Source organism: Procambarus clarkii, chromosome 73 (assembly GCF_040958095.1).
Source record: "Procambarus clarkii isolate CNS0578487 chromosome 73, FALCON_Pclarkii_2.0, whole genome shotgun sequence".
Taxonomy (NCBI): domain Eukaryota; kingdom Metazoa; phylum Arthropoda; class Malacostraca; order Decapoda; family Cambaridae; genus Procambarus; species Procambarus clarkii.
In genome coordinates this window covers 16470408-16479760 of record NC_091222.1, presented here as the reverse complement: position 1 = coordinate 16479760, position 9353 = coordinate 16470408, and the positions used below count along the sequence as shown (strand labels likewise).

The 9353-nt window shown below is 47.1% G+C and overlaps 1 long non-coding RNA gene across 1 annotated transcript; it reads right to left on the bottom strand.

The window, feature by feature from the left end:
* Nucleotides 1–7985: 7985 nt before the first annotated feature.
* On the bottom strand, nt 7986–8998 carry LOC138356589 (uncharacterized). The gene is made up of 2 exons (XR_011224547.1): nt 8871–8998; nt 7986–8503 (listed from the first exon to the last, which is right to left on the bottom strand). It is a non-coding gene; the product is annotated as an uncharacterized lncRNA (long non-coding RNA).
* Nucleotides 8999–9353: the final 355 nt, after the last annotated feature.

Genomic DNA, 9353 nt, shown 5'->3' with positions numbered 1-9353 from the left:
TCCTCTTTTGTTGTGTGTGTGTCTTTCTGTCTCTGTCTGTCTCTCTCTTTCTCTCTCTCTCTCTGGCTCTCTTGCTCTCTCTCTCTCTCTGGCTCTCTCTCTCTCTGGCTCTCTCTCTCTCTCTCTCGCTCTCTCTGGCTCTCTTGCTCTCTCTCTCTCTCTCTGGCTCTCTCTCTCTCTCTCTGACTCTCTCTCTCTCTCTCTCTGGCTCTCTCTCTCTCTCTCTCTCTGGCTCTCTCTCTCTCTCTCTCTCTGGCTCTCTCTCTCTCTCTCTCTCTCTGGCTCTCTCTCTCTCTCTCTCTGGCTCTCTCTCTCTCTCTCTCTGGCTCTCTCTCTCTCTCTGGCTCTCTCTCTCTCTCTCTCTCCCTCTCTCTCTCTCTCTTTCTCTGGCTCTCTCTCTCTCTCTGGCTCTCTCTCTCTCTCTGGCTCTCTCTCTCTCTCTGGCTCTCTCTCTCTCTGGCTCTCTCTCTCTCTCTCTCTCTGGCTCTCTCTCTCTCTCTGGCTCTGTCTCTCTCTCTCTGGCTCTCTCTGGCTCTTTCGCTCTCTCTGGCTCTCTTTCTCTCTGGCTCTCGCTCTCTCTCTCTCTCTCTCTGGCTCTCTGGCTCTCTCTCTCTCTCTGGCTCTCTCTCTCTCTCTGGCTCTCTCTCTCTCACTCTGGCTCTCTCTCTCTGGCTCTCTCTCTCTCTCTGACTCTCTCTCTCTCTGGCTCACGCTCTCTCTCTCTGGCTCTGTGGCGCTCTCTCTCTGGCTCTCGCTCTCTCTCTCTGGCTCTGGGTCTCTCTCTCTGGCTCTCATATTTCATTTGATTTAAAAATGTCTGAGATTTTTTACTTAATCTAAGTTATATTGCATGGTGCTAATATGAATATTATACATGACTGTTTTTTCTTTTCTTTCTCTTTCTCCCTTTCTTTCTTTCTCTTTCTTTCCTTCTCTCTCTTTTTCTTTCTCTTTCTACATGAATATTATACTTGACTGTGTTTACATTCACTTGTAGATTTTTATTTTTAGTTAATTAGTCCTAAACTTTTGATTAATAGATTTTTATTATTAGTCATAGAAAAACTATAGTGTTATATGTATACTCGGAAAATTTTACTTGTTTTAGTTTTAAGTAACAATAACTGCTTATAACGTCAGACTGATCTCAGCATGACATGAATCACAGGCTGCTTGATCACAAAATCTATTGTGTTCACATATTGCATATATAGATTTTTAAATTTTTACTTTTATATTCTGTTATAGATATAGTCTATATATTTCGAGCTATTACATATATTTTGTTGTATTACTCATTCTTAATTAAATAAATATAATATTTTAATTCTCTTTTTGTACCCTATTTATTTGTAATTTACACATACATATATAGGATGTCCATTTCTTTCTCAGATATGTCTTCTTTCTTTCTCCCCCTTTCTATTTCAGATATGAATTAAAAAATTATTATACCCTAATTTACCCTAAACGCTTTAATGTAGGTAATTAAAAGATCATAAAAAAGTTTTTAGAAATGTTAATTATATACGTTCTAAGGTTGTATATAAAAGTTCTCAAAAAACCTTTTCTAAACGTAATTATAAACGTGCTGAAAACAATGAAATGTCGTTTTTAGGATGTTTTAAAAACATGAAAATGTTTGCTGGGTATGTAGCACCATCAAATGTGCGGAATAATCAGAGGGCGCTAAATATCACCAAGAATGCCTATACGAGAACAAAAACGCATAAGGCGAACGATATCAAAAGTATCCGAGTCATTAAGAATTCTATTGAGGGAAAGGCGACCGCGAGGGGCTGTCGGAAAGCAAGACACACGCTCGTCCTAGAAGTCAGGACATTCAACAAGGACATGCACGACCGTAAGAGGGACAATGCAATTAGGACAATAAGGAGCAGGGCAGTGCTCCATGAAGTGACCATGGGTTAAGCGAGTATGGCCAATACGCAACCTCGCCAGAGCTGTTTCCCATCGCCGCTTATAGTGGTAGGAGGACGGCCACGAAGAAACACAACATTTAAGAGTACGTAGTTACCAGTAACAGACGATCAAGAAGCCTGCCAACAGGTAAGGATGGAGGAATGGATAACCGGGTAAAAGTCGGAATATGGAATACCTTTACGAGAGATGGGACAAGAGCGGACAGCTTCCTTGGCGGCAGCATCCGCACGCTCATTTATAGACACACCAATATGGCTGGGAACCCAACAAAACTCAACCGACTTAAATTTACTGTGAACAAGAAACAGCCAATGCTGGATCTCGACAACTACTGGATGAACCGGATTAAAGGACCCGAGAGCCATGAGGGCACTTCGCGAGTCAACAACAACTACAAAGGAAGACTGACAACGAGAAGACGAAGAGCATAGAGAATAGTAGGAGACGAAGAGCATAGAGAATAGCATAAAGCTCCGCTGTAAAGATGCTAGTCTCCGGAGGTAAGTGACACATAAGTGCGATCAGGAAAAACAACAGAGTAGCCAACACCGTCTGCAGATTTAGACCCATCGGTGAAGACAGAAACGGAGTGGGAGTGAGAAGAAAAGTGCTCAAGAAAAAGGCATTTTAGAACCGTAGGAGGGGTAAAAGCTTTAGTGATGCGGTTCAAGGATGTACAAAACTGTGGAAGGGGGACTCTCCACGGGGGCAAAGAAGGAACAACACGAAAAGAAACATTAGAAATACGAACGGAAAGAGAATCCTGTAAGAGATATAACCGGACAGAAAGAGGGAGGTGGTGAAGAGGAACAGGAACCGCAGGAGGGGTAAAAGTTAAAGCACGACAGAGGCGAGAGGAAGAATGTTGTAAGGACCGCGCAAGAAAGCGAAGACAGTACCGCTCTCTCTGCTGAAAAGAGGCAGAGAGAGCGGTACCAAGCCTCACCCGAAGGGAACGACGAGAGAGGAAGCTGCGGAGAAAGAGAGGGAGATGACCACGAAGACCAAAAGAATGAAGCTGGGATAGAATATGATAACGCCAAGTCGTGTCATAAGCTTTTTTCAGGTCAAAAAGGATAGCAACAACGGAGGTCTTCGCAGCAAAGCAGTACGAATATAGACCTCCAAGTTCACCAGGATATCTGTTGTGCTGCGGCACTTGCGGAAACCAAATTGAGAAGGGAAGAGGTGGTGATGGTGTTCCAGGAACCACATCAGACGAACGTTAACCATACGTTCAAAGAGTTTGCAGACACAACTTGTGAGGGCAATAGGGCGCAAAGTCCTTAGCGGAAGTTCCCAGACACCCTGGTTTGCGAACAGGAAGGACAACGGCATCGAGCCAGTTCTCTGGGACCGACGACGACTCCCAGATCCGATTATACAGACTCGGTAAATACCGAGACGTGCACGGGGGGAGATGGCAAAGCATCTCATAATGAATGCAATCGGAGCCCTCTGCCATAGAACCGCAGAGGGCCAGGGCAGAAATAAGTTCAGAGAGAGAGAAGGGATCGTTATAGGGAAGTCGAGTACAGAAATCGAAAGGACGAGATTCAAGGACAGGTTTACGAAGAAGGAAAGATTTGGGAAGATGAAGACTAGAGCTAACAGAAGAAAAGTGGGAACCCACTTCGGTAGCAACCTGCAACGGGTCCGCCACAAGAGTACCACGGAGGTGAAGGACCGGTGAAACTTCGGGAACGAACTTACCCACTATCTTGCGGATACGCTTCCAGATCTGCGGCAGAGGAGTTTCGGACGTAATGGTGGAGACATAAGATGCCCAATATTCATGTTTAGCTGTACGGATGGCCCTACGGGCCACCGCACTCGCCTTCCGAAAGAAAAGAACAGAATCGGTCTACCGACTGCGGTGTCTCTTCCAGGCTGCACACTTACAGCAGACAGCCCGAGCACAATCTGCATTCCACCAGGGAACGCACTTCCGTGGACCCCAAGAGGAATAGAGCGGAGGGCAGCATCGAAGACAGTGTCGCGTAAAAGTAGGAGAGAGCAAGCGAGATGCAGAAGGGAGGGGTCAGAGAGAGCAGCACTGAGGGTAAATAGGTTCCAGTCCACTTTAGCAAACTGCCACCTAGGGAAGGAGAGAGGAGGGCGAAAAGAGAAAAAGGAAACAAGGATGAAGAAATGGTCACTGCCATGGAGGTCATCAAGAACTTGCCACGTGAAATCTAAGTAAAGAGAAGACGAGCAAAGAGAAAGATCAAGACAGGAAAGGGTTCGAATCCGAGAGTCTAAATGCGGTGGCTCACCAGAATTCAGAGGAGACAGGGAAGAAGAGAGGATAAACGGCTCAAGAAGGCGACCTCGGGTGTTCGTCAGAACACCACCCCAAAGGGAATGACGACAATTGAAATCACCCAGCAGGAGCACAGGCTCCGGCATGGAGTCCAGTAGGCGTTTCAGATCAGGAAGAGAAAGCGGGACACTCGGGGGGGGGGGGGGAGATAAATGGAACAAACTGTGTACCATTTCCCCACAAAGATACGAGCAGCAGAACAATGGAGAGGCAAAGGAAAAAGTAAGGGGACAAAGAGAACATCAGAGCAAATCAAGAGAGCAGAAGAATTAGGAGCCCCAGCAAGAGCTGGAGAAGGGGGGGGGAAGAAAGGAATAGCCATGAGAGCGACCAGGACGAGCACCAAGCATCGGGTCCTTGAGACAGACACAAAGGGGCGAAAACCGTGAAATCAGAAGTTGGAGTTCAAGGAAATTGGCGTAATAACCTCGATCGTTCCATTGAAGAATAGACATTGACGAGAAGAGAAAGGACAACAAAGAACAAGGAAGAAACAAAGGCGAAAGAGCATCATAGCACGTTAAAGAAGATCAGGGTCAGGAAAGTCAGGGTTAGGGGGCATGGGTAAACTGAGCAAAGATGGAGGGAAGGAAGCGGGAGAACAGACCAGAGATGGACGGGCGGGGTCCGGAGGAGGAGAAGGAAGGAGGAGGAGACAACCGAGAGGAGCATTCAAGGACAGCAGCAGGAAGAGGGGGAGTAGAAAAAGGGGAGCACACCTCAGCAAGGGCAGCAACTGAGATGGAAGCAGAGGCCAAAGAAACCTCCATAGCAGGAATAGGGGGCACAATCATTGAAATGGGAGGGAAACGAGCGATAGAGGCAGAAGTAGGGGCCGAGGAAGAAAGTGAAGCCTCCTTACCCGCCGGGGAGGAGGACGGAGCTAGGCTTAGGTTTCTGACTTAAAGAGACAAGTGTCCCAGCAACCACGTACTAGGCAACGGATTCCAGCATCTCAACAGGAGAAGCTGAACGAGAGTACACACGACGGCCGTTTGAAGAGCGATGGACATCAGCCTGCACCGACAAGCGGCAGGGAGAGTCAATAAACGGAGGGGAAGGAGGATCGGAGGGAAACGAGGAAGAAGACACAGGAGACATGACAGACCGGGTAGAAAGAAGGGAAACCCCAGACAGAAGACCAGGAGGGGGACCCTTCGGGAGAGAACTCGAAGAAACAGCGGAGGAGGCAGTGGGCGCATCAGGGTCCAAGGCCCGGAAACGGTTGCGAGTCTGAGGAAGGTTGGAAGGACGAGGATATGAAGAGCGCAACATGCGAGCTTAAGAGACGTTAGCATAAGGCGGGAGCCGGCGAACCTGACGCCTCGCCTCAGGAAAACAAACGTTCCCGGTGCTTCAGGTTGAGGACGGCTGCCTCAAGCTTGTAATGGATACACGCGCGGGAGAAGGCAGGAGGGGCCTCACCACAGTTGAGGCAACGAGCCTGGGGAGAAGAGCACTCCGACTTAAGAGTGACTTTCGCCCCCACACAAAGGACAGAGAGAGACAGACCCAGAGCAGCGGAGGGCATCATGCCCAAACCTCCAGCACTTGTTACAGATCCTAGGAGAAGGAATGTACTCTTGGACAGAGCACCTGGCACTAGCAAGAATGACAGAGGGTGGAAGTGTCCTACCATCAAAGGTAATCTTCACAACCCGAAGGGGTTGACGGCGACGACCACGAGGGGGATGAGTAAACGCGTCTACCCGGAGAACAGAATGGCCCTGGGCCTCAAGGATATGCTGAGTATCATCATCACAGTCCAGCAGATTCCGAAAACCGGTCGCAACATAGGGTGGGAGGAGAATAGTGCCAACACTAGCAGTAAACTGAACTTTCTTGGAGACCCGAACAGGGGTCTCGCCAAGGCAGGATAAAGCAGCCAAGCTAGAGGCCGCATCCTGAGGAGGAGCAATGGCACGTGTACCGAGACGGGTGGGGTTGAAGGTGACAGAGGCATCCACGGAATAAACAAGGTGCCTATGAAGGGAGAAATCGTCAGGAGGCGCAGAATCAAGAGGGAGGTGATCAAAGTATTTGGCCCACGAAGCGGGAACAAACAAGGCTTGAAATGCATCAGAATGGAAAGGAATCAAGCGAGTGCGGCCATGTCGAGGACGGAATTGAGAACTCCCAGAGAGAGGGATTAAAAGGCACAGTAGTCACAACAAGAAACCGAGCCGTGCCAGGGGACGAGGTAATCACCACTGGGGGCTTGGGGCTCGACCCAACCACAGAGGAGGGAGGGGAGCCGAGGGGAGTAGTCAGAGGCGCCAAAGGAGGAGCAAGGTTAGGGCCCAATGCAGCAGAGGCTATAGAGCCCGGTCTTCCAATGCGGACCGACTCGGGGGCTTTGTCGCCCACCACACGGGCCTAAGAAGGTAAACGAGAATTAAACATCGGTACGAAGAGAAAAACGATTCATTCACGAATGTGCCCCATGGAGCCACAATTAAAGGCAGGACACCCAACAAGAAGCCATCGCCGATCATGCCGGGGCCCCCCTAGGGGTGCGTCGTGAGTATACGCCCCACAAACGCCACCTAAAGAACCGTCAGTCCATCGAGATCAGTGACGAAAGGAGGATTGACAATAAAAGGTTCCCCTCGCGTTCAACATTGGGTACTACAGTTCTACGGGTGCAAGAGTATGCCTCTTCAAGCATCCGGGCATCAAAATAGAAGAAGTCCAAAAGAATAACCAAAACAAGCTAAAGGTCCGCAGAAAAGAAACAGATAGGAGAAGAGGGGGAGAAAAACGAAAGAAGGAAAAGGGAAAGCGATCCGGCACAATTAGAGAAGACAGCAGCAAAAGCGTAAAAGGGAAGGAAGAGAGAGAGAAAAAAAAAAAAAAAAAAAAAAAAAAGGCAGTAGACTGTCCCACTGAGCATCACTCCGGCAGCCGTCCACCAAGCCCCCTCAGGGCACCAACGGGCCTGATGGGGAGGGGGTACCTCCAGCGAAGCGTCCCATCTCTTAAAACAATTCCATATTCCAACTTTAATCTGGTTATCCTTTCCTCCATCCTTACCCGTTGGCAGGCGTATTGGTCGTCTGTTACTGGTAACAAACTGTGTTACTCTTAAGAGTTGTGTCTCCTCGTGGCCGTCCTAACACCGTAACCGACGATAGGAAACTGCTCTAGCAAGGATGCATATTTACCATACTAGCTTAACTCACGGTGACTTAATGGAGCGCCGCCCAGCTCCTCATTTTCCACATTGCATTGTCCCTCTTACGGTCGTGCATATCCTTGTTGAATGTCCTGACTTCTAGGACGAGGACGACTTGCTTTCCGACCGCTCCTCTCGGTCACCTGTCCCCCGATAGAATTCTTAGTGACTGATACTTTTGATATTGTTCGCATCCTTGGCGATTTTTAGCACCCTCTGATTATTCGGACATTTCGTGGTGCTACAGCCTTCCCGGTTTGGTGCCTTCTTTTGATAATTACTTTTGAGATACTGTACGAGATGAAGCCTGAGGGTTGAACTCTGTCACCCTCTCGTCAGGACGGTGAATGAATGCAGAAAGTGGTACACCCTAGCGGGTCGGTGCACCGTGGCTCCTTGACACACGAGGGACATACATTTCGGGGTGTAGGCCTGTACTATCGTGTCAGACATTGTCTCTTCTAATAATTACCTTCAAGGTAGGTTCTTACAAGTGCTTTATACTAGGATAGGAGTGTTTACTCATTCGGGGCAAACCAAAGGTTAACTTTGTTATGTTTATAGGTACAAAAGCCGGTGCGTACACTACTATACACTTGTTAACGTAAATTGTGATATTAGTTGAGAAAATGCCAGTTTATTTGTAATAAAATCAATTGAGAACCAAGGTGCCCTAATAACCAATCCACTTAAAGGCTTTTTGAGCAAGTGTCGTGCTGGGTGAGGCCGACACTCTCCGGTGTCGGAGAAGTCGTCGTCTCTGTGCTAGTGGCGTGGAGGCTGTCATTAGACTGGCCGACAGTAACCGAGACTGTGGTAATTTTGTCAAGGACCACAGTAGCCTGCCGAGGCGAATAGGCATGTACATTATCCAGGGGATGGGTACTATTGCTTGGATCAGTTTGTGTAGTTATAGTTGCTTTTTGAGCCAAGTCATTAACGCTTGAATTTGGCGACCGAGCAACGCGTGCACTTTGTGGAGATGCATGACAAACGTTGATGTGGGCCTTTGTAGTTCCCATTGTAACGAATAGCATAGCTACTGTCAGCAACAACGCAAACTGCAAAGTGTAAAAACGCGTTTGTAATTAGTACTTCATATTATTATGAATCATTATAATTAGAAATTAGAGGCATCTCAAAGTATCTCATTCAGTAAAGTGATGGTTTCCTTCAGGCAAACAACGGTTACATTAAATGACTTAATTGTCCTGTTAAATTTCATCTGGTTCTCGCGTGAAACATTGAAGTAGGTACTATAAGAAACCTCCTTTGCTAGTTATAGTTTAAAACTGCTACGAAAAACTAAGCAAGTTAATACACAAATGTCGTAAAACTAATAATAAAGTAAAACCTAACAAAATTGAAAATAACTAATTAAGCAGTATTTAGTAGAGAAGAAAACTTACAGCGTACAGCATTACTCACAAGTGTCATGTTGGGGTGTAGGTTATCAAGAACGATGAGAAACTGTAAGACAGTGATGAACCCGCCCCCAGTCACACCTTTATATACTCACCTGGGTCAGGTGTGGCTACATCCGGACCAGGGACCAGATTCACGAAGCAGTTATGCAAGCACTTCAGCCCGTCCTCCAAACAAAGATCCAAAAGTGATTCCATGCACCCGCCAAACCCCCTGTTTATGAATGAAAAGCGGTTTACACACGACTCACAACTGCTGACGTTCGAACATATCCGGAACAAGTGTTTCACTGACGAATTTTGTTCGAATCACAACGCTATAAATGCTTCATCCACGTACTACAAATACAAATATTCGCCAACAGAACCTAAACACCTAACCTAACCTATGCCTATATATGCACAATATGCTAATATATTATAATATTAATTTATACTTGAGAAAATTCCCGTTTTGAATGAACAGCATATTAAAATTTATGAATGC